General features: G+C 42.8%; 1 protein-coding gene across 1 annotated transcript in view; it reads left to right on the top strand.

The window, feature by feature from the left end:
* The first annotated feature begins 2,234 nt into the window (after positions 1 to 2,234).
* ZPLD1 (zona pellucida like domain containing 1) overlaps positions 2,235 to 23,802 on the top strand; it is a 105,288-nt gene continuing 83,720 nt past the window's right edge. The window contains exon 1 of the mRNA XM_019283708.3: positions 2,235 to 2,373. The gene's annotated coding sequence lies outside the window, so the exon portion shown is untranslated. The remainder of the gene's footprint in view (positions 2,374 to 23,802) is intronic.

Here is a 23,802-nt window from a genome sequence, read left to right as displayed (position 1 = left end):
GTTTATTGTTGCCATCTGTGGAAATTAATATATTCCCATCCATTTCTTCTCCTTTACAAAAGTGATCCGGACCACAATGAAGTCGTTTTGGTAACATGACAGAGATATTTATAAAAAACTGTTGACGTGCTGGTCTCTGTAACTCTCTTCTTTCACTCATTCAGCACTTATTAAAATGTCTGAAACTATTTACTAACTGCTGTGAATCTATACAGTATTTGGCTTAAAATATTGTTTCTTTAAATTTTCCAAACCAATGTGAAGTTATGGCCAGTACAGCAAGGACGAATGATGTCGTTAACTGTGCATTTCCCAGCCTGTGGATTTTAATCCATGATGTGTAAAGGAAACACCACACCACAGAGCAACTGCAAGTGATGTTTATTCATTATGGAGTGAGGGGGTGAGGGCTGGAAAATGTGACTGAGTCATAGAACCCCAAGCTTTCCCAAAATTTGGGTGTGTTCAGAAGCACAGTTTTCATCCCTGTGACTGCACATGAGACAACTAACATGGTCTCTTTTAATTCTGGGCAGACGCTTGAAAAACATCAATATTTTGAACGCAGTTTCTCACAGGGAAAGATGATGAAAACTTTTCATATACCCTATCCTACTAGCACAATCCCTCTCTTTGGGCATTGTGCCTTTTATTACTGAGGCCCATGGAGGCAATAATTGCCCCACACCTCTCTTGGCCTGGGATTTGCCAGTGTGGGATTTGCCAGGCTGGGTAATTAGGGCTGCTGTTCACTGCTGAAGTCCACTTCCAACTCGTGCTGCATAAAACACAGCTGGTGCTCTCCCTGGGCATGGAGTGGACAAACTCTGGCTGAGCATGGTCTTGGACACTCCTGGGGAGTCTCATCCTAAATCCAACTCAGACCAACTGGCAGTGCTGAGCTGTTCATCCCTGTGGATGGAGAAGGCACTGGCAGCACTGAGGGCAGGGCTGTGGACTGCAGGAACTGCCAGTCCTCAGTTGCACAAAGAGCTGCTTCTGTGTGTCAGGCCAGGGGCTGGGGGTAGTTGGGCTCATCAGGAGGAGGTGTGGGTGCTGGATGTCACTTCTCATATGTGCCTGGCCAAGGAAAATGCTCAGTGCTGTTGCCTCACCAAATAAGTCATTATTCCAGAGGAGACTTGGCTAGAGGCTTGGAAAACACCCTCCCATTTTGGCATGACTTGTCCCTATGCTGGGACTTCTCAGCATTATGGTGAAATGAAATGAACACAAACAACACAAACTCTGATCCTTGGCCACTGCCATCCAAAATAAACAGGGCCTGGGGATAGTGATCCCACTTGGCTTTTTTCTGCATCCTCCAGTCATGGCTGGGAGGGATGAATTAACCCCACTCCTGCTAAGCTGCCTTGCTGACCCTTCCAGGCAGGAGATGGGTATGTTGCTGCTGGCATTGCTGCTGGTGTCCCTGCCAGCCACAGGCACAAGGAAGGGAGATGTCCCTGGGGTTGGGTTCCCATGCTGCCACCTCGCTGTGTGAGGTTCTGCTGGTGCTGACTGCACCCTGTGGGGCTGAGCTCTCCATGTTGTCTCTGAAGAGTGGGGAAGCTCCACACGAAATCCTGCTCTGATCCTGGCACAGCTGTGCAGGGTCCTCTTCTCCCTCTATTTTGTGCTACCTGCAGGTGCTGTGGCTCCTGCATGGCCCATCTCTCCCTTCATCCCTCCCCTGTGTCACTAGCATAGAGGTGTTTTGTAATAAGATGGTGGTAACATGGCCCAACAGTCTTATCAGGTAGAAGTGTGTAATTCTCATGGCGTGTCTTTGCTGCAGTTGTCCCAAGGAGTGACATCTGTCTTTGCTCTGAGTGAGCTGGCTGGCAGATCCAAACTGCCATCCTAAAACACTTCTCATCTGCAGTCTTCTGGAGCAAGAGCAAGGCATATTGCTGTTGACCCCCCAAAATACGGTATGTTTGTGCATCTGCTGTTGAGTTTCCTGATCTCTGACTGTGCAGAAAGAGCAGGAGTTGCAGTTGCTCTGCCAGAGCCTCTGGATGTCCCAAAATCCCAGATGTGTGCACCCTGCCTGCCCAGTCCCTTGGACTGAGATGTCCAGGCTGACCAGAACTATTGCTGATGCTTTCTCACAGCTGAGATCTCCCAGGCAGAAATATGACTCTTTGTGTTCTGTATTCCCAAATATTTTAGTGTTTGTTTGTTTGTTTTTTTTTCCCCAAGGTAGGTTACTATTCTAAACATAATGGGTTTAGGTGCTTCGTCATCTGTTTTTCTGACCTATCTGTATTTCCACAGGTCCCGATAATGAAATGCTGACGGCAGCAGCTCTGTGCATTGACAAGAAAAAGAAAGGTGTTTAGGAGCCTAGAAGATGACATACAAAGACAGGTAATCCTCAGTACCCCAAATAACAAAGTTTTAATTTAGGAAGGTGTTTAATGAAGACAGCCCGAAGGGCAAAGTCCTGGAGGAAGAGGTCTGTTTTGTCTGCATTTTCACAGATGACTGGACAAATGACTAGAGAAAGTATTAACAGTGCCAATTGCATATTGATTGATTGATTCTCTGTGAATCCTTTTTTAAAAATAAATAAATAAACAAACAAATAATGTAAATAAATAATAAATATAACAGCTGTTAGATGGGCCACGCTGTCCTTCTCTGAGCTGGCTTCCAGGAGAGTGGACAGGATGACCCAAGAGGGAGTTTCTATTTCTGTGCTTTTAATGGCTGTGTCAATGTTTGAGCTGAACTGAAGAAATCCATCCTGGAAACAAAACTAAAGAGTCCTTGGCTTTTTGTCAGCCAACACTCTGGCTGTGTGCTTGTCTGTTCCCAGGACTTTCCTGAATTTAAGGTTTTCAGGGCCAGGCTGTGCGAGGGGAGGTGTGCCAGCAGCCTGGTGGTGAGGACCCGATGAGGGGACAGAGACCTGCCCACCCAACACATGGGGCAAGACACAGCCATCTAGCAGTGGCCAGGGAGCCCTTGACTTCCACAGCACCAGTGAGTCACACTGCTGAGAGCAACGAGACAGTGTGGGCAGATGTCCTGCTTCTGCAAACTGCGTGGCTGAGGTTTTAGAAAAGTGAATGGTCTGTATGTGACAAAGAGTACCGGAAAACGCTTGCGCACAATGTCTTGCTTCAATTTATATTGGAGCTTTTTAGTATCGGGCAAGCATGAGCACTTTGTAGCACCAAACCTAGGATTAGAGTGGATTTAGCTGTCCTGTGTTAGGGCTTATGCTTCTGCACATATACTGTTTAACACTAATTTTCATGCTGGCTGACTCACAGCTCCTAAGCAATCAGTATGTTGTAGGCTTGTTATTGTTTCCAGTGTTCCTTTACCCGTGCCTAGGATGTCCAACCAGTAGTACGGGAGCACATCTGGACTTTCAGTATGATGCCTCTTGGAGCAGTTTTCTTGCATTTGGCCAGTTCTTATGGGCTAGAAAAACAAACTCTATAATGATTCAGGCCTCGGTGTTTGGCAGGGTTTTTTTTACAATGAGGGTGGTGAGACATTGGAACAGGTTGCCCTGAGAAGTGGTGGATGCCCCACCCCTGGAAACATTCAAGGGCTCTGAACAGCCTGGTCCAGTGGAAGGTGTCCCTGCTTATTGCAGGGGGGTTGGATGAGATGACAAGGTGTCTTCCAACCCAAATTCTTCTGTGATTGTATAAACACTTTCTCATTCATGTCTATATTTAGCTCTGAGCTTTATCAGTGCAGTGTGAATCCCACAATGCTACCATGACCCAGTATTTCTAACACCAACACACACACACACACACACACACACGCACACACATATACAAATTAGCAGTTGAGCTTCTAAAACTGATCTGAACATACATGTTTTTACAAACTCAGGTTTCACTTGCCTTTGGTTTTGATTCTTAAAAGATACCTGCTTTGAAGCACTTCTGCGCTCAGGGAACTTAATTTTGTTTTAATGAGAGTCCAGATCCTCTTAATTGCATGATACTTGGCACTGCTAAGAATAACAGTAACAATCATAAGACCTTTGATATTTGCCAGAGGTGTACCAGAACCTGTGGGTAATTTTTTATGTGTGTTATTCTCCAGCCCAGTTTTCAGGTGTGGCTGGCTATTACTGCTTTCCAGTTAGTGGACCTGAACTTTAGTAATGTGTAACTTTGTTTTCTACATCTGATATGACACATGGTAACTGGAAGTTCTGTTTATTTTTTAAGGATAACATGAAAAACTGCTTTGTCATAGCTGACTGCCTCAGTATTTATCATCATGGTGCTAAGCCCCACCAGTTCATTTAATGCACATGAGCACGTGTGTTTGTGGGTACGCATCACTGCTAGCAGATTTCTCCTTCCCAACCCACGCTAATTACTCCATTCATTAGTTCAAAGTCTGAGAGATGGGGAAAGGCAGAAATGATATTTAATCACGGACTGGAAAGCTTGTGCTGTTTGAATTATAATAGCATGTGTCAAGAAACGGGCTAATTTTTGGTCATACTCCATTGGAGCTGGATTCAGCGCCTGCTGGAGTTAACGGGCTTGGCTTTGTTGACTCCAGCAACACAGGATACAGCTTGTGGAGGCTGACCCACCTCCAACTCAGACAAAATTGGCCCCATCTTTAATGCCATGAGATTTTTCTGCAGGGCTGAGTATTTCCAGGCTCTCTTTCCCATTATTCCAGTGTAATTCCCCTTTGCTGGTAAGTCACCGGTACTTCTTTAAAGGAAGTAGGGTGAATGATGCCAAGTGGTCCATCTGGGCTTCATTGGGAGGGAGAGGCAGCAGTAGGGCTGAGGAAATTGGGAGAGACTGTGGATAGTTACATCAATGTGCTGTAAAAGGGAGAATCACCTGTGGAGTAGAGTTAAGTGGGCTCAGAGGTGCCTCTGGGCTATAAAAGGCCTGGAAATGTAATACTATGTTTTTATTTTCCTGTCTAGAGGGGTGGAACAGAGACAGGAAGATTTGATGGGACCTGCCCTCTATGGCTGTGGCTAAGAGAGTGCTTGTATGTTAATTTTCTTATTGGCTAAGAGAGCACATGGTGACAAAAACCTAACCCAAAAGGTGTGATTATTCCTACTTTCTGCATGTGTTCTCCAGTAAGCAAGTACCTTTTCTTGTGCTGATGCTGTGCAAAATTTTAGTGAAGTTTTATTTATTTTTTCCCTGATTTTTGTGAATCATTTGACTCAGCTTCATCTTTAATGCCCTTGTTTTTTTCTAATCCATCCATGACAAGGTAAATGAATTTATGCCAGTGTGGCTTCTAAAGGAATATTTAATTAATTCAAGCTACCTCTGTTGTTTGCCTGTACCCATTGAACTGGTAGTAGCTATGGACAGACATAATGGCCCTCCCTGAGCAATTATAGTTATATTTCCTTCTGACAAAAACAGCCCAGTTTAATAAGTGTTTAAAGCCTGGGCTTTGGTTTTGTTACAAAAGAGGGGTGCTTTTAATACGCCTTAGTTAGCACTTGGTAGGAGCCTAGGGAAGACAAAGCATGTGATTCTGGATAGCGAGCTGAGCTCATCAGCCTGTTAACTTATGGACAGGAGCATGAATGGGACTGACCCTCAAAACCACTTTGATTTCACAGATTTGTTAGGTCCACAGATCTGCAAACAAATCTTTCAGGTCTAGACACCAAATACAGTGTGTGTATAGCATAAATGCAGGTGTGAAATAAGTTTTTTGTGTGCTGCTTGGCTGCAGTCACAAGGAAATTCTGTCCCTCTAAATGGGAACAGAAGGGAATTGAAGCAAAAGTGAATTTGGCTTTCTGTTTCTTATCAAAGGCATGTAGTAGCCCTGGCATGCGGGACTTGCTGTACATAGCTTAAGAGAACACTTGTTTTAGTGCCTGCTTACAAAGGTGGCTGTTCCTTCCTGTTTCCCAAGTGCTCTTCCTCCCTTCTCCAGTGTAATCTCTCCTGCTGCTGTTTGCTTGCCTAAGGCTTTCATTATCCTAGGAGTATGATCTCAGCCTGAAATCCAAACCAAGATGTAAACACAAAAGCAAGTGGCAGAACTGTTGGTTTGGGGTTGTTTTGTTTTTTCTTTCCCTTAGCCTGTGCTGTCTGTTTCTGGAGAAGTCACCCTCGTGTTTAGCATCTTGTTTAAATTGCTGAGGTGTTCCCATGTCTTTGAAGGGTTACCCTGCACTTGCTTGTGGCATGCTGTTCCTAATGACCTCCATTTATTGCTGACACATACTTGGCTCGTTTTATCTGTCTGTGATCTGGAGATGGGGGCAGGAGGAAGAATTGTGCGCTCTTAGCCTGCGATGGCGGGTAGCAGTGCAGAGCCCCCACACGACCTGACAGGGTGAGATAATGCTGTGAAAGAGGGAAAGAGGATGTTTACCAATTACAGTTCTCCTGTTAAAACCACTCCAGCGAATAACACCACTGTGTTGGAAGAGTGTGGATCCACATGGATGTTGCTAGCCAGCCGTGGGGACAGGGTGCCTCGTGCCAGCACTGGAAGGGAGGTTGTTCCCCCTGTGCCAGGCTCCTGACAGTGCTGTCAGCATGAGCATGGCGTCTGGGAGCCCCCTGAGCCCCTTTTGTTCCTATTCTCCCTCCCTCCTTACCTCTTCATGGAGCCCAGCCTGGGAGCTGGTTGCACCACCCCTGACCGATACTCGAGTCACCGTGGTGCGTATGGGAGCTGTTTGGCAGCGAGGGCAAGCCTGGGGCACTGAAATGCTTCTTGTTGAAACATCTCCTGTGTGCTGCGCTGGTTCCAGTTCTTGCACTCCTCCCCTCCTCACTGACAAACACTACAGGAATGCGCCAAGCCAAAGTCGTTGGGTTTCTGTTTGAATTTTCACTTTTTTTTTTGACTCCTTGAATAAAAGAAGCTAAAGAGATGCATGACTTTCTGGGCTCCTAAATAAGACAGTGCTGTTCTGCTGGTGTGTCTTCAAAAATTAGCCATGGAATTTTAGGTCTTCCTATTACTCCAGTTAGAGAGAGCTCCCTTCTCAGAGAGCAGGTACTCAGCTCTCCTGTGTCCTGCAAAGATACATTAAGAAGAGCAGCAAAAGCATTAGCTGTTCCCAAAAGCTTGGCCTATGAATTTAAAATATGCTGTCCAAGAGGATATGAAGGTCTGAAAGACAACTATATTGTGGCTTCTAACGCAGTCTTCTAGGCAGCACAGAAATGCAAACAACTTATGTTGTGATGCTCTCTTGAAAAAACAAGTACAATTCACATGCTGTGCTCATGTTTCTGGTGAGATCTTCCATAATTATTTCAATGTTAGCCTGATTAGCTACTAAGCTTTCAGAGTGGAGACATGAATTGCTACTGTGTGTTTTCTTTCTGCCTTACAACTGGCTGAACAGCGATTTAAAGTCAAGTGAAGGCTGGGAGTTCAAACTCTGAAAGACCTTTTCGCACCTGGGAGTGTTTTCAGCCATCCCATCTAACTCACATACTTCTATAACCTGGCATAATGTTTTCTTGCCTCAGTCAACACCATCATTGAAGTAATTATATTAAATTAGTCATGATCCAGTAACTTACAGCAGGTTTTGTTCCCAAATGGGATGCTTTGTCAGCACAGAACATTGTATGTTTTAGATTGCAGGGTTGGAGTCCACTCACTCACTTTATTTTTAATTTTTAAACATAAATAGCACAGGTTGGGATGTTTTCTAAAATGAACAAAAATAGAGAAAGCAAATATGATTATTTTCAGGGTTCCAGCTCAAGGGGGAAAAGGTCAAAGACCTGCAATGGATTGAAGTTATTAATTAACAAATACTTACTGGATTCTTCCTAATTTATGACTTCATGTATTGTAACTCTTTCGGTAAAACATCATAAACATGCCCATTGAGTAATTGTACAGTATGAACTGACAAAAAAAGTTTGGAACAGAGCAGCTACAAATTAGTAGAGCACTTTTTTTTGGCTGGAGCTGGTCAGAATTTACTCAGCAAAACACTTTGTTGAAAGAACAACTTCTTAGTTGTTTTAATAAAATAGAGGAATCCCCTCAGTGGTGGAGGGGAGTCAGCTCTGCCAGGGTGTGCTCCCCATGCCTGGAGCAGGGCATGGCTACAGTGCTGGGGGCTGAAGGGCAGCCCCACAATCAGGCCAGAAATCAGCTGCATCCTTATTAGGGACGCTCCATGTGGCTCCCTCCAGGTGAGTGTGACTGTACTCCAGGTGTGGGTGAGGGCTGTGGTGCCATAGCTATGCTGAACCAACTAAGACACACCCTGGAGGGCCAAGGAATTGCTGGGCAAGGTGGGGGCCCTCATGGGAGACCCTCAAGAGGCTTGTGATGACAGACATTTTTCTGTGCTTTTATTTAAACAGTGCTGTGCAGTTTGAACAGAATATTGAAGGTGAAAATGACTGGGAGATTATCTGCTTCCCCACTAGCCTGTATAGTTTGATATTTAACTGCCCTTTATAACCAGAACATCATGAAAGTTTGTGTCCCTTCTAGCAGGAGGGGGAATGGAGAGGGAGAGAGGCAAGTCTGAAGAGTGAGTGTGGAGTTGGGAAGGTGAAGACCAAAGAGCTGAATGAGATATTTTCCCTCCCTGTCAGCTGGAGAACTTTTTGTGTATGGAGGAACCCACAGTCCATCTTACTTTGATTTAGCCCTATTCCAATAATATATGCAATTTCAGTGTGAGAGGCTGAAACATGCCTGGAAATCAGTGTTAATTAGACAGCGGCCATTTTACTTGTGGGAGGTTTGGTCTCAGACAGAATCCTCAAGGGATCAGGATCCTGCAGGGGGTGGATCTCCCTATCTGCCTGATTGCTTCTCTGCCTCCCATCATCATGGCTATTTGCAGTCACTAATAACCTCATAACTTGCCTGTAAGGCATTGTCTTTGTTTTATGGATTAGAAGCTGAAGTGCAGCACAGACAAATGACTTGCCCAAGGTCACGCAGGAAATCTCTGTGTGAGCCAAGCACTTCAAAACCAGTATTTCTGAATCATGGCTTTAGCATCTCTGTACCAGCTTTGGCTTGGTTAAGTCTGCATCCCTGCACAGAAGGAAAGAGAGAAAAAAGCTCAAAAAAGCGCAAAAGACACCAACCCCCATGTTCACATTCTTTAGTGAGAAACACTGCCTCTAAGTCAAGCTTTTCTCTCATGCTCCGACCCTTCATATTTCCCCAGATGTCAGTTACTCTAAAGAGCTTTCCCAGTGTGTTTACTTGGTCAATGAGTGGACCCTTCAGGGTCACAAAGCCCTCTTGCCTGCTGCATCTTGGATTTGTCTTTGTTTTCTTTTCCTTTTGGTGGTGTTGTTGGAGGGCAGGCAAGGGAGGGACCTCCGAGGCAGCCAGCCAAGGGTGTGAGCAGTGCCAGGTTAAGTAATGGCTTTGCTGACATGGATTCCCGTAACTGCTGCCTATTCCTGCCCTGCCAGGAACAGCCCATCAGGCGTCAAGTTTTGAAAGTCTAATCAGTCCAGACCAGTAATCTGTTGACCTATACAGGGCTGCAGGAGGAACCCTACACATATGTGTGTGTTTTCTGAGGGAACTTATTAATTAAATGTAATAATATTTAATTATCTTGGTAATAGGTGGCTGGGAGCTACAGGAGTCTGATGAAGCACATGTGAGAAGCTAGGGAGGTGTGATTAGGGTGCAGGATGGAGGGCACAGGCTGACCTCTGGGGGGATGCAAGGGAGCTGCTCCCAGGAGTGCCTGACCCCAGGGGCAGGATGCTGGTGATCCCTGCTAAGCGCTGCCTCACTCAGCTCATATCTGCTCAGTAAAGGGTATGATTCCCTCTCACTTTTTTTGTCTACCTCCTCTTTTGTTCATTCCAGATCTTTTGGAGATGGTCTGCAGAGATGGAGCTACAGGCATTTTGAAATGCCCAAAAAAATCCTCTGTGTTGGTTGGAGATTTAAAGCCATGTGAACAGGCTGGATATGCCACTTTATGATGTCCACAGGATTGGAAACTTTATCTTATTTTTGGTAATTGCTTAAAATGGGATGCTATCCTAAATTTGCTTCATTAAGCAGTCTAGCTCTTTGACTGACTGATAAAGCAAACCCTGATATCTCACTTCTGCATTTTTTTTCCTGCCCACTTGAGTTCATGAACTTATCCATGCCTCCTCCTTGTCACAATGTCAGAGAAGCAGCTCAAAGCCTAATGCTCTGAAGGTGACAAAGGAACAGCTTGATGGACATACTGAAGTTTAGATATATTTTGAAGTCCTCTACCAAAAAAAGACATCAGGTTCTGAATGCCAAAGTATCTTCATGGAAAGATTTTGGACAAAACTAAGTCTGTTCATAGACTTGTTTTTGAATTATCATATCTGTTGTGATTTGTAGTGGTCTGTATCTGTGATACAGTTGCAAATGATTCCCCTGACTGGCATTCTTTCACAGGCTTTAGCACTGAGCAAGTCTGTGCATTTTTCGTGTTATTCCTTGGTTTTAGGAAATTTGGGCTTTCAGCATTTTGGCCATTAAATATGGCCACTTCCATAGGGGTGATGTGAAGAGCAGGTGAACTCTTTGTGAAGTGCTCTTGACTCAAATTTTGCTGGGGCATGGGCCTTTGCACAGAATCTGAAGTGGGGCTGGAAGAAACTGGGAGACAGAGGTGGAGGTGCTCAGTGAGACCCAGAGCTCCTTCCTCTGCTGGGGCAGACCTGAACTGCTGTGTCACTGGGGAAGAGAAGGGTTAATCTGGGCCTTTTGTGTTGACACAAAGGAGCTTTGCATTGCTTAACTGCCATATTTGAGGCAATACTTCACCTTGTGGGGAATGTCTCTGAGATGACACCATGATTTTAAACATCTGTTTTGCCTTTGTGGGCTGCATGAGCAGAGATGTTGTCCATTCCCCCTTGGTGTGAAAGGGTGTGCAAGCTTGCCAGAATCCAGCCTTCTACAGACACCAAACAGTTGCTGTACAGCACTTGTAGAGAGTATCACAAATCTTAGTTTTTGCAGGCTGATGTCAACCAACTCATACCCATAAAACCAGCGAGAATAAATTGTTGTTCTTTAGAATTTTCACTTAATCAATTTAAAAAACCCTTAAATATCTGCCGTAATTAAGATTTTGATATTTCTCAGAATAGATAATGTGAGGGCTAAATACTTGTGACAATAAGAATGAGTTGTACTCTAAACACCAGCTGAAATTTGCTTTCGATGTAGTTTTTAGAAGGAGCTCCACTCACTGGTAAGGAAATTTCTAGGCTGTTATTTGTGATGACTCAGTCCTGAACTAAAAAAAATATCAATTGGAGCAACTACTCCAGAAGAAAATGTCACTACCCTACTGGGAAATTCTGTGTTCAGTGCAGAACGACTTGTTTCATTACTTACTAAAATCAAAAATATTTAATGGTTTACTAATCTCATGCATAGAAGCTAGTGTATGTATTGGTTTAGAGAAAGTGTATTTATGGATATGAAGGGAATAAGACTGGGAGGTCTTTGAAAGAATTTGCTGTTTGCCTCACTACACGCGTGGCTGATATGGCTGACGCACACAGCACGCTTTGGTTTCACTATGACATAGAAGAAAATTCTATCTTTGACCAAGAAGTGACCAACATCAGTTTTGTTGGTTTTTTTTTCCTGACCAAGTCAGCACTTCTGCTTCCTCCTTTGCTCTCCACAAGGAGCAAATGTCATAGAATCATAGAATGGTTTGGGTTGGAAGGAGCCTCAAAGATCATCTCATTCCAACCCCCTCTGCCATAGGCAGGGACACCTTCTACTGCACTAGCTTGCTCAAAACCCTGTCCAGCCTGGTCCTGAACGCTTCCAGGGTTGGGGCATCCATAATTTTCTGGGCAACCAGTTCCAGTGCCTCGGCATCCTCACAGTAAAGAATTTCTTTCTAACATCTAATCTGAAACTCCATCTTTCAATTTAAAATTTTTACTCTCCCTCCTATCACTACACTACCTGATAAGGAGTCCTTTCCCATCTTCTCTCCAGGCCGCCTTTGGGTACCAGAAAGTTGCTGTAAGGCCTCCCTGGAACATTCTCTTCCCTAAAAATGAAACTACCCCAACTCTCTCATACAGGAGATGTTCCAGCCCTTGCATCATCTCTGTGACCCTCCTCCAGACCTGTCTTATGCTGGGGACCCCAGAGCTGGATGCAGCTCTGCAGGAGGGGTCTGATGAGAGTGGATTAGAGGGGCAGAACCACCTGCTTCAACCTCTTGGCCACACTTTTGATGAAGCCCAGGATGTGATTGACTTTCTAGGCTGCAAGGCCGCATTGGCAGGTCATGCCTGGTTTTACACCCACCTAGTGCAGTGCAGCTGCCTGCTGGCTGTGTGCTGGTGGGGCTCTGGGGGGTTTGCTGTTCCAACAGGCACCAACTACCTCCTTAACAAAAAGTTCACCAGTGACGGTCTGGAGACATCCAAATTAAATATTGTAGGCCTATCTCTGACCATAACCTTCAGAAAGAGGTCATGGTTCATGAATTGTTGTGTCATACATCTAATGCAGGACAAAGCCTGCCTAGTTACAGGCATGATGGGGCTGTGTGTGCAGAGATGCCTTGGCTGGCTTTGCAGGAGTGGGTGCTGGCCCTGGAGGCACTGTTGTTTTAGCAAGGCACTGCTGGGGTGCTGGTTCTACACTCTGGATGGCTTTCAGATCCCAGCCAGGCATGAGCCATGTGGATGTCTGGGGCTCTCTTGGCTCAGGGGTCTCCTTTGGCTGCTCCTAACCAAGCAGAGACAGGGCTGTGTCTAGAAACAAGAAAAGCTTTGCACCCACATAAAATGGTTACATTGTCATCCTTGTTACATCACCTGGACAGCTCCACTGCCACTGGCTATGAGCAAAGTCCCTCTGGCTGCCTCAGTCTGAGACTGGCCAGTTTACCTGGGCTGGCGGGTAGGAGGGTGTGTGAGCAAGTGGTGTGCCTATATGATGCTACGGTAGTGTGGTCCCCGGGTATCTTGTTCTTTCTGGGGGCTCCTGGGCCAGCAACTCTGGCTACATGGTCATACCAGTAATCACAGTCACAAAAATGGTGGAGGAATAAATTATAGAAACAAATTCTATCTGAGCTTGAAATAACTGGGTCATGCTTCAGAGTATCCAAGTCACAATTTGAATCTGATTTGATTTACTGCCAGTCACAGGAATTGATTCTGGCAGGAATAATCAATATTGCCTCTTAATTCTCTTGAACAGTGTCAACACATTCATGTCTAAGAGACACATTCCCTGTGTTAATGCATGACAGTCGAAATGCTTCAGTGCTGGGTGAGCATACTGAGGGACCTAAATACACAAATCTGTGTGCTAGCTCAACCATGATGAGAATATTATCTGATTTTAGGTCTGGAGTGAAAACACACCCTTCTCAGTGGCAGATGAACTTGTCAGTCCAGGTAGCTCTGGGCAGAACAGATGCACTGTGTGTTGCTTGTGTTACCTAGCACACGGTAGGGGGAGAAACTGTGCCACTACCTTGTGGCCTGGGTACATCTGGGAGAGATGGAACCCCTTTAAATATGGAGCCTCATGTAACTGTACTGCTTAAACCTGCCTTATCCATGTGTTGTGTGCAAGTTGGTCATAAGGAGCTCACTTGAATGTCAGGACTGGAAACTCTTCTGGGCATCTATCTCCAGCAGTGCCAGGGTGAGCACACCTGAACAGCTGCACTAGTTTGTTTGGACCCCATCCTCTCTCCAGGAGTGGCCATGTAAACGGGCACTGGGGCAGAAGGCAGAGCTAGGCAGGTGTGCATGTTACTGCTCCCCTCGTGATGGGGTGTTCACAGTAACTTCCTGAAAGTCACCCAAGAATTTCTGTCACGCACGTGTTCAGGGTTTTTACAATATTATGTGATCATGTGGTTTTACAGTCTTCTCTGCCTGCCTGGGGAACTCCCCATGAGTCAAGGTTTAAAGCAGCAGGTAACCTCTATGAACAGTGCAAAGTTTCGCACTTCCCTTCTCCCTCACTTTGTGTCCCCAGCCCTCAGAGCCAGGTTGGCAGTGACAGGAGGCTCAGCTCCTGGCTCTGATGCAGGCTGGCCATGGGCTGTGTAAGTGGTTCAGTCAAGCCCACTGCTGCAGATGATGCAGTGCCTTCAGGTGGGCTTTGGGACAGATAAAGAGAAAACCTCTGCTCTCAGATGTTGCTGCTGCTCCACAGCATAGATCTGGGACCTCGCTGTGCTAAGTGATGCACAAACAAATGTCCCAGCTCATGGCACACTGTAAGCTAAAAGAATTCTGCCATGAACTCAGGCTGGAGTCCAAACAGACATCTATACATTCTCTGGCTTTACTAGCAAAGATTTGCCAAGTCACTTATGGAAGTGAAACAGTTTCCAGAGACTCTGCAAACCTGCTTTGGCAGATATTTTAGTAGGCATCTTTGCCAGGAAACTGAAGCAATAGCATGATATGGCAAAGGACACTCAACTCCCTTTCAGGGTCAACATGGTGTGAACAAATAGCCAGCTGACACAGAGCTGTATGAAAAGGTACACATCAAATAAATGCTTGTGTGTAACGGATGAGAGATACTTGTCATAACCTTAAGAATATAACAATATGTAGCTATCTGGACCAGAATAATTGTTAGAAAAACACTTCAACTACATTCTGAGTATTCTCCATTTCAGTGCTGCTGAGAGACGTATTGTAGCCAAGATATGAATATTTTAAATGATTTAGCTTTACAGATAAGAGAAAGATCTCCGTTGTAAAATGATATTCTTGTTATTTCCCCTGTCTCTTCTTGAAGTAAGAGTGAACCCCTTTGTACTGAAGATCAGCATTTTGTCAGCTTATATAAGTTTACATAGCATTCAGTGAAGACTGGAAATTCTGCAGTTAGCTCTTTTTTTAAAGGAATAGATTGGTAAATTAAAAGAACAACAGAGGTGCAGAGCTATATCTCCTTCAACAACTGATGTTAGTAAGTGGGGACAAAAAAATCACTTGAAATTTCTCGCACTACTTAATATGCTTTTCTGGGATTTTTAGAATAACCAAATATGCATCTTGTAAGGTATAACTGAATTCAGTTCATGCAAAGAATGTCAGTATTACAATTTTTTTATTTTGTGACTTTCAAATTTGCTGTCTTTCTGACAGAAGCATATAACTTTTCACATTAAGATAGGCTCTCTCCTCTCTTCATTGTCTGAATAAAAGGCAGAAGCTGACACTTGTGTATTATGATCTTTATACTGATGCACCTTTTGATGCAAACCCATTTTCTTTCCCTACTTAACTGGCAGCTTCCTTTATGTGGTACTGGGTGCTAGACAATGAACCTCAAGTGATTGTAATACTCTCCAGACGCTTCAATTATGTCACTTTTTCAGATTCCTGATGTGGAACAGGATCATCCAGTCTGCTTGAACAGCCATCCTCCTCCCTTTCACAACATTTAAAAATTTTTCTTAAAAGGTGAAGTTGTTTCAAGTGCTCTGAATGTTGAACCAAGGATGTCTGGGTAAATCAAATAGCAGAGATGCCTTATTTATCATGAAGTGAATAAAACTGTGATGGATTCTTGTATCATGAACAAACTGGTCATTTTCCCATCACCCTGGAAGTGCCCCAGTTTCACAGCATGTACCTCTTGGGGCAGAAGGAACTCAGCATGTGAAAGCTGAATGTCAGATGTGTTTCTACCTTTTAAAAAAATGTTTGTGGAAGAGCTGTTGGGCGTCCTCTGATACGAAGGAATGATGAACAGTGGCCAAGAAACATGAAGGTCCTTTGGCTTTATTGCCTGTCTAGGGCATAATTGTATACTGGGGCTCTCCAGGAGATGTGGGATCTGCCTTCAGGGCAGATGCCATTCATCTATTGGAAAGTACACCTGCCTGTTGTTGCAGAACTGCAGAAATTAGGCATGCTAGCTTGTTTTTTTGAGAAATGGTGGGGCTGCAGGGAAAGGATGCAGCTTTCCAAAACCCTGTGTAAAGTTGAGATCAATGGGTAGTCTGACACTGCGGCACCCAGAGCCTCCAAGGATTGTGGTTCAGTCCCAGATGCAAGCTGTCACCTGTGAGGTGGTGGGCAGGACATGGGCATCTCTCTTGTTCTCATTAGTCTGCCTGAAAGAGCAGGAGCAGCTGTGCTGTTATGTCTCACTCATCCTGGTGGGATATGTAGGGAAAGGTCCTGATAATGAGCAGTACCCAGGCTTGGCCATCTCCTGCCTCATGTCGCTTAATCCAGCTCTTCCACCTCATCAAATGCTCAGCTTGTGGAGTAGACTCTGCACAAAGAGCTCTACCTGAATTCATGTTGATTGTCTTCTAATATGGGTTTATCCCACTTTGTAGAAAGAATAGATGTTTTTAATTGAAGGAATAGAACATAATGTGGTGGTTGCATTTTCAAAGGTATGGCAAGTATTGTGGCACTAGGAAAAAGAGTGTTGGAAGTGGTAGTAACACTGAATGAGATTCAGCTGGGTTAAAACTCTGGCTTTTCCACCAAAGCAGATGCCCTTTGCCCTCACATGGTGGGCTAAAAGGCTGGGAGTGTTGGAGGCTGCTGTTGGCCAACTCTCTTTTGCACCTTCCTCCTTGAAATAACCAGTTTTTTTAAGGCACTGGGGGGACATAATGAGGAAACAAACCAGGTAAATATATCTTTACTCATCTTTCTGCTGCTGTGAAGGGAATTTGAATGCACTTTTGAAATCTGCATTGACACAATTCCCCTTAGTCTGAGGTAATAGGGATCAACTTCTGTTGTGCCAGGATGTGAGTCTTGAGATCAGCATGGCTGTGAGCCATTGGAAATATTTTACTTGATATGAGGAGAGATGAATACCAGAGTTGTATGGCAGGTTGAGCTGAATAAAGGCTCCAGTTAATCTCTGCTGAAGATTTTCAAAGGGAAGCTTTTATCCTTGTGCAAAATATCTGTACCTGATGTGTCTGACCTTGGGTGTTGTGTATTTCTCCTTTAAAACATGTGAGATTTGAAATGCTGCTGATCTGCTTTGCTAGGTTTTTTTTCCTGAGAAGAGTAGGTGGGTGTCTGTGTACTTCTGCTCTGTTTCAGTGCACCACCGTGGGAAGTGAAGGCAAGCAAAGCAAGACCCTATTGAGGGGTGAAAGAGGGGAGACAAGTGTGGGTTTGCCTGGAGTTCAAATTACAGCTTCAGACCCTAGAGTGACTTTATTTGGGTAGGTCAAGGTATGCAACTGGCCTGCCAATCAATGCATCTCAAATGCATTAAAAAATGTAAGATAGAAGTCTTCCAACTAGAAATTGTTATAGAAGTGTGGACATGTACACAGAGAAATAAAAAGCTTTGGGGGAAAAGTGTGTATCTGCTGGATATCACTGTAAAAAACAGAAGAGCTTAGTGTCTTTCATTTCTATTAAAAATAACAGAAAAAGACCTCTGTTTAACAGTGTCACAATGCCTTCAGAATTCTTTAGGTTATGGTCTCAGAGCAGAGGGACCTAATTACTGAAAGATTTAGCTCTGCTAGAAGCAGAGAGTGTGGCTCAGCCAGTGGGCTACTGGAGACCTTACCACTCTCTAAAACTACCTGAGACTGTAGTGAGGTGGAGGTTGGCCTCTTCTACCAAGTAACAAATGAAAGAATGAAAGAGAATGGCCTAAATTTGCACCAGGGAATATTTAGATTGGATATTAGGAAACATTTCATGATGAAGAGGATTGTAATCCACTTGAACAGGCTTCCCAGGGAAGTTGTTGAGTCACCATTCCTGGAGGTATTTAAAAGATGTGTAGATGTGGCACTTAGGGGTATGGTTTAGTGGTGGACTTGGCACTGCTGGGATAATGGCTGGACTTGATGATGTTTAGCAGTCTTTTCCAACCTAAATGATTCTATGATTCTAGTTTTATGCTCTTTCTGAATGTTTTCAACATTTAAGGAAAAATTGTGGAAGTGTGTGTACATCTCAAAGCTGAAAGCAAGATCTCATGGAAAGGAGCAAGAATATACCTTGGATGTTCTTGCAAGACAATTTTGAACTGAGAAACAGTGGTGGGCAGGAGGACTCTGTTTTGGAGCAAAAAAAACATCCTTATTCTCTTCTTTCCTGCAATCCAGATCAAAATTTGTAATGACCTGAATGTTCACTAAGACTTATGCTAAAAGCAAATCCAAGCAGTGAGGTGGCAATGCATCATTCCGTGGGATTTCCTTGTATGTAACAGCAGAAAGTGTGATGCTTGGTATGTAAAGCAGAAAGGAGAAACAAGCTGTGGAGGGGGTGAGAATCATGAGATGGCTAAGCATAGATTTGCTGAAACTCGGTAATACTGGAAGAATATAAAGCGGGGGGCTTCATGCTCTTCATGGGGTGATGCAAGCAGGCTGTAAAAAGTCTTGATGAAAATTCTTGATGAAAAGGTTGCAGCAAAATGAGAAATGAAAGGGTGGATGTGTGCACACTAAAGAAAACGTAAAAAATGTGGTTAGAATGAAAAAGAAACTAATCCATATATTTGAGAATGGAATTTTCTCCCGTTTCCCAGACAATGCTGGCATCATGTGGCCACTTTATTTAGCTTGCCTTGTACTAAAATATTTCTGAAAAATCTTTGCTCTTTGTCAGTATCTTTCTGATTGGGATTCCAATTAAAAAAAAAAACCAAACAACCTCATGAACACTCAATTCAATGCTCATGGTGTAACTCTTGGGGATGTCCTGTGCAGGGCTAAGAGTTGGGCTCAATGATCCCCCAACTCAGAATATCCTGTGACTCTGTCACTACTAAACTCAGCTGCTTGCCTTGCCTGGATGTCCTGCGACACTCTCTCCATTTTCTAGAAGACACAAGGACTCTTAAATTGGTCATTTGGGGTCTTTTACTTTCCGACCATTGATCATGTTTTTGCAGTGATCAGTCAGCCTCTTCTAACACACAGAACATATTTTTAGCTGTGCTTGGCTTTTGAATCTAAATGAGAGGAAGAAATTGCCAAGTGCATGGCAGGCTGTGGTGGGAGTGTTTTCCCACTGCAGGGATGTTTGTAAGGAGGGGGAGCAGTGTTAGAGGACAGTAGGTTTGCAAGGAGGGAAGGAAACTGAAGCAGCAATTCTTCCTAAACAGGAAGAATGTGGGGTGCAAGAGGAGAGGTGAAGCTCGTTTTGGAAAGACCAGGAGGAGGGCAGATGTTGCAGGGGCCAGGACATACCCGCACATGGAAAAAAGGAGTGAGAACAAGGAGGAAAGAGAGCTGCAGCGATGCTTTTCATGTGTTCTTTGTAAAGGAGCAGTATCCTGTTTAAAGATCTTACAGGAGCCTTCTGTGACTGCTGGGCTATGGAGAAGAAAACTGTGCATATAATCCTGAGTTGAGCTGATTACTTTAATAAATCAGGCTATATGGGAGTGTTTTTACAGCAATTCTACTGGTATTTTTGAAGAATGGAAATCTGAGTAGAGACAGCATTTAATACTACCTGAAGTAGAATTCTCTTACACAGACCAGATTCAAAGAACTTTGCAGAAATGCTCCTGAAGCTCAGGTAAATAATGCTTGGGTAGAGTAGCTTTAATCAATGATACTTACAGATGATTAACATGCATCTCAGCCTGGCAGGAACAGAATCTGATTGGAGGATTTCCTCTTTGAAAGTTCTGTACATCCAGATAAAATGGACAACTTGGCAAAAAACATGAACAGGCATAAAAGTATTTCTCCCAACCAAGTTTCAGATTGTATAAGAGATGATGCAGCAATATTGCATTTATTATAAGACAGAGCACATGTATAATTGCACACAAGTAATATGTACAGGGGAGTGGTGCATGCTTGTATACGTTTCTGTATTTATAAACACTTGTGTATATCTATATATGCACAGACACATTCCTTTTTGTGAAGCTTTTTTTAAAAAACCTCATACAGGTAAAAAAGAAATGAAAGTATAAATGTAAAATGAATTATAGAGTTGTTAAAGCTGATAAAACCAAAGAAGTCTCAGTCACAAATAAGTGTCAGGTATCTGGATGCCTGATAGCAGCAAGTGGAAAGTCAGTTACTAGGAAACACATGCCTCATTCTAAAGTATGCAGTACTTGCTCTATAAATGCAGGCATTTGTTTAAATAAATATTGACTATAATTATGGCTCTGTCTTTATAGCTTTTATGAACTTTTTACTATGTGTTTAGGTGACAGGAAATCTTTAACCTGACTTGGTTGAGTTTTAATGTTCAATCCTGTTCAGATTGGTTGCTCTTTGTTAAAATATCTAGCTTGGATTCTGTCAAAACTAGCAGGGAGTAGGATACAAAATTCCATAATCCATGATAATAGAGTTACTTGGGCATCTGCCTTACATAGCGTAAAATAGATAGTTAAATGTTTTTGCATCTAGGTGAAAATTCAAAGCAGATCTCTAAATTCCTTCTCCTTTATCACTTGGAATATAAGTGCAGTTTCCTGGGAAAGTTTTCTCTATCTAGAGTAGGTCCAGGAGAATCAGAATAATTGAACTTAGTACTGCAAATCCATGAATGCAGGCTCTTTGCCTTTCTATGGTAGATTCTTTTCTGCAGCTTCTATCCAAAAGGGAAGATATTTTTACTTTTTTGGCTATACATGGCTAAATACAAAAGTAACAAATGCACATACCTACTCTATGTGAGGCTTGCTTGACCATTTGTTCATAAAGACTGCTTTTTCAGCTCCTGTTCTTAGATGTGTTGATAAAAAGGCAGTTAAGGTACTGTGTGTGCTGTTTTATATGCTCTGTCAGTGCCGTTTAAGCAGGAGACTGCATTGTTAAAAGTTGTTGGGCTGGATGCACAATGAACTCACCAGTATGTAGAGGTTTTACTGTTGGGAGTATGACTTGCTGGAAGCTATTAAATAAATTTTTCTGAGTGTTTTGAAGGGATATAAATGGCTGAAAAAGGAAAATGAGCAAGTAAATGTGGCTGGGGAGGATAGAACAGGTTCTTCTGCTTTAATGTGGCGCTAGGGAAAAGGTGAGCTTTTTGGTAGATTATGCTTTCTTTAATTGTAGCTCGGCCTTCTCAGTTCTCCTGGTTTGAAGAATAAGAAATTAATTCCTTAATGTTTTAGAGGCTTTTGCCTAGATCTGTGGGTGAAGGGTGGGATGTGTCATTAACAATGACCTTAATAATTTTGGGCCACTGTATTGCTGACATCTGTGTAGCTTTACCAGAGCCATAGAGAACAACCACTGGCATGTGGAAGTGAAGTGCATCTTTACAAGGCAAAGAGGCTTACGCCTCTTTCTGCCACAGAAAGAAACTTTGGTTGTGAAAGAAAAATAATGAGCTGGTTGAGGGTTTTTTCTAAACTGTTACTTCCCCATTTCAGTCTGGTTTCTCAGTGGAGTCAGAGCAAGTAACAGCTAAAGATACCATTAAACTTGCTAGCAAGGCATACTTATGTTCTTCAGAATATTTTCTATGAGTATGCCTTGCAGGAAGGACTGGGATACCGCATGCAATATAAAAGGATGTGCCAGAAAAAACAGCATTAACATGTTTGTGGTAGCTGGTTTCAAATCTAAATCTATTTTCAGGGAAAGAAGAAAACATGCTAAATATTTTTTTTTTTTCTTTTCAGGGTGAGGAGGGAGGAGACCTTCTTAGCTAATTCAGATCACGGTTTCCTACCTCTTTTGTTAAAGTTTTAAGGCCTCTGAGGGTGTGACTCCAAATATCTTTGGTGACAGAACCTCACATAGGGAAGTTTCAGCCCTAATTTGTGAATGAGAAACATCACAAGAAATAGAGTACAGATTGAGCAATCAGCTCAAATGCCCCATGGAAAATTTGACTGAACTGGAAATGATGTCAGATTCCCCCACAAACTAAACTACTCTTTCCTTAAACTTCTAGAGAGGTCATCACCCTGGTAATGGTAGGAGAGTGAAGTTGCTCTTGCAAAAAAAACCCAAAACCAAACAAAAAGCCCCCAACAACAACAACAACAACAAAACTCTAAACACAAAGAAATCAGGATTTGTAAGACTGCATTGCTGCAGGAATTGTGGGTTTTACCTTTTGGGGAAGAGTGGATAAAGTGTTAGAAATTCAAGATCAAAGCTTTCTTTAAAGATAACTTTGTGGCTACTAAATTCAGGCTGAATGCCCCTACTTTCCTGGGTTGTACCAGTTGCTACGCAGTTCGAGGACAGACAGGGAGGAAGCTAGTGCTTAGTTAAATGTCAGGAGAATATAACAGCCCTGATTCAATATATGTGAGAATCAGCAGGAGGGAGGATTGCACTTGACTCAGGTTGGCACTATGCTGCAGAACGCTGCCTGCTCAGAAGGAGACAATGTATAGTGAGATACTCCCTCAGCTTTGGAATGTGGGTAGGAAAGGAGTATCAAGGGAATTGTGTGACCTTAACCAGTCATTTATAGAGGCTCCAGGTTTTAGGTCTCATGTGTTAGATAGAGACTGGTAGGGACACGATGCCTGTGCATTTGTTGCACTGTTCCAGAGCAGAAGAGCAAGCAGGTGTTAGGGCTTGGGCCAGGTACTTTTTGGTAGCCGTTCTGGTTACCTGGCTACCAGTGAGGCCTTGCACAGCCTCAACAGGTGGATCTGGTCTGTGGGACTGGAGGCTGATGGAAAAGCTTGCAGGGCTGCTCTGTAAAATGCAAAATATGTACCAACCTGAGGGAAAGAGTGTGGGAACTATGCCTCAGTGGTAAGGCTTGAGAGTAAGTGAAAACAGGCAATACCATAAAGGGTAGCAGGTGTCTTATGGATCCTGGCTGTGGACTGACTCAGTGCTCTTGGAAAGTAATTGGAAGCAGAGTTTAGTATAAAAGAAACCCACCCTGGTTGTCTGTTAGAGGCACACAGGATTTTGTCTGCTTAACGCATCTTTTCTCTTTTCTTTTCTCTTTTCTTTTCTTTTTCTTTTCTTTTTCTTTTCTTTTTCTTTTCTTTTTCTTTTCTTTTTCTTTTCTTTTCTTTTCTTTTCTTTTTTCTTTTCTTTTTCTTTTCTTTTTCTTTTCTTTTTCTTTTCTTTTTCTTTTCTTTTTCTTTTCTTTTTCTTTTCTTTTTCTTTTCTTTTTCTTTTCTTTTCTTTTCTTTTCTTTTCTTTTCTTTTCTTTTCTTTTCTTTTCTTTTCTTTCTTTTCTTTCTTTTTCTTTCTTTTTCTTTTCTTTTTCTTTCTTTTTCTTTTCTTTTTCTTTTCTTTTCTTTTCTTTTCTTTTCTTTTCTTTCTTTTCTTTTCTTTCTTTCTTTTCTTTCTTTTCTTTTCTTTTCTTTCTTTTCTTTTCTTTTCTTTTCTTTTCTTTTCTTTTCTTTTCTTTTCTTTTCTTTTTCTTTTTCTTTTCTTTTCTTTTTCTTTTTCTTTTCTTTTCTTTTCTTTTCTTTTCTTTCTTTTCTTTTCTTTTCTTTTCTTTTCTTTTCTTTTCTTTTCTTTTCTTTTCTTTTCTTTTCTTTTCTTTTCTTTTCTTTTCTTTTCTTTTCTTTTCTTTTCTTTTCTTTTCTTTTCTTTTCTTTTCTTTTCTTTTCTTTTCTTTTCCCGGCCTTAGGTGTGTTTCTATCTCATTCCCACCTTACAATATATTTAATATATTTAAACTTTTCTTTTGTGTCCTTGCCATGGCATGTGCTCTTTTAAGCAAGTCACTGTGAGTTTTGTAGCACTGTTGCTTGTTCCCCACACAATTGCTCTGCTGCAGTGTGGTTTGTGAAACTAAATTTGAGTTTGCTGATGATATTCCCTTTCCCAAATATATGTCATAAGATATATCAAAGCTGTCATGGGATTTTTAAACTTATGAGGTGGAGTGGATAATTGAACATGTGAGACATGGAACT

The sequence above is a fragment of the Corvus cornix genome, chromosome 1, assembly GCF_000738735.6.
Source record: "Corvus cornix cornix isolate S_Up_H32 chromosome 1, ASM73873v5, whole genome shotgun sequence".
NCBI lineage: Eukaryota > Metazoa > Chordata > Aves > Passeriformes > Corvidae > Corvus > Corvus cornix.
This window is presented reverse-complemented; position numbering and strand designations above follow the sequence as displayed.